This window comes from Dendroctonus ponderosae, unplaced genomic scaffold (assembly GCF_020466585.1).
Source record: "Dendroctonus ponderosae isolate FM_Combo_2020 unplaced genomic scaffold, Dpon_F_20191213v2 Dpon_F_20191213_1, whole genome shotgun sequence".
Lineage (NCBI taxonomy): Eukaryota > Metazoa > Arthropoda > Insecta > Coleoptera > Curculionidae > Dendroctonus > Dendroctonus ponderosae.
This window is the reverse complement of record NW_026017110.1, coordinates 43,179,712-43,180,882: the sequence shown is the minus strand read 5'-3', so window position 1 is coordinate 43,180,882 and position 1,171 is coordinate 43,179,712. Positions and strand designations below refer to the sequence as shown.

Below are 1,171 nucleotides of genomic sequence, written 5' to 3'. Positions count from 1 at the left end.
ACAAGTCGAGTCTGAAATCAGAAAAACAATTAGAGTAAGTTCTGTTGAAATTATTTGAAAAGTCCTGTTACCTGATTCTTTGCTGGTTGTTTTTTAACTAACATAAAATCCATTTGATTCATATTCTTTATCTGAAACCCATCAAGGGCGGGAATAAATAAGAAACGTTTTTTCAGAAGCAGCACTTACCATTATTGGAATCGTTATTGAGCATATTCCCTTCGACCAATGAGCGCCTTGTCCTGGAGGACTCATAAGTGGCAATCACTTCTAAAAAGTTGAATAAAATCCGTTGAAGAATACCGCCTTATTATGAAAAATCCACTACTTTACCTGTCTGGGTATTGATATTTTTCATATTAGAGGTTAGAACGAGGGAAAACTTTAATGCCGATGTCAGAAGCCTTTGTTTACGTTTGAAAACAATTGAACATTTGAAAAATGTCACTCAGCTCAGAATCAAGCTGGTTTGCTAGTAAGTTTCACAGCAGTCTGAACTTCTTTTATCCTCAATTCGCGCGTAAAACTGTCCAGTTCCGTTCACAAATTCACTAAGCTTCTTTCACGCACTGTGATTATGTATGAGCGGGTTCGTATTATTGAATTCCACGAGAATTTTTCATTTTAATTGTAAACTTGTAGTAACTATCGCACCTAATTCAGCTGAAAACTCAATAATGGCGGCCCCCGACGCGATATTCCAACAACGCAACCTTCCTCAAGCAAATAATCTCGCTATCCCGTTTTAAATGAGACAAAACATGCTACGCATGTCTTTTACTACGTCAACAAATCAAGGTTATGAGTTACAACGTTTCGACTTTATCGTGACCTGAAAGCTGCTTGCTTACGTTGAGTTCCACAAGGTGGCGATAATCAGCCCTGTGCTGTATTCACTCACGTTAACTTTAACGTGCATGTTATCCGTCAAAAACGTTATGTGGCTCCAACTGGTGTGTTGTATCAGTCAAACCTTTATATTATAACAGGCGCACGCTATCGACGAACGTTATATGAAGAAATAGCGCTTCAGAATAACAGCATCAAATCACATGCCGCTTTCGAACTTAACGTGCTGCCCTCGAAGTTAACTTCGGGGAATAAATAAATCAATTGTGTTTAATCAGAGTGTAGTTTTGTCTTTTAGCTATAATTTGTTTTTAATTTAAAA

General features: G+C 37.5%; 1 long non-coding RNA gene across 1 annotated transcript; it reads right to left on the bottom strand.

Moving 5' to 3' along the window:
• Positions 1 to 6: 6 nt before the first annotated feature.
• Positions 7 to 718, bottom strand: LOC125502574. Its single transcript, XR_007280342.1, has 3 exons — positions 334 to 718; positions 190 to 270; positions 7 to 131 (listed from the first exon to the last, which is right to left on the bottom strand). It is a non-coding gene; the product is annotated as an uncharacterized LOC125502574 (long non-coding RNA).
• Between the last annotated feature and the right edge of the window lie 453 nt (positions 719 to 1,171).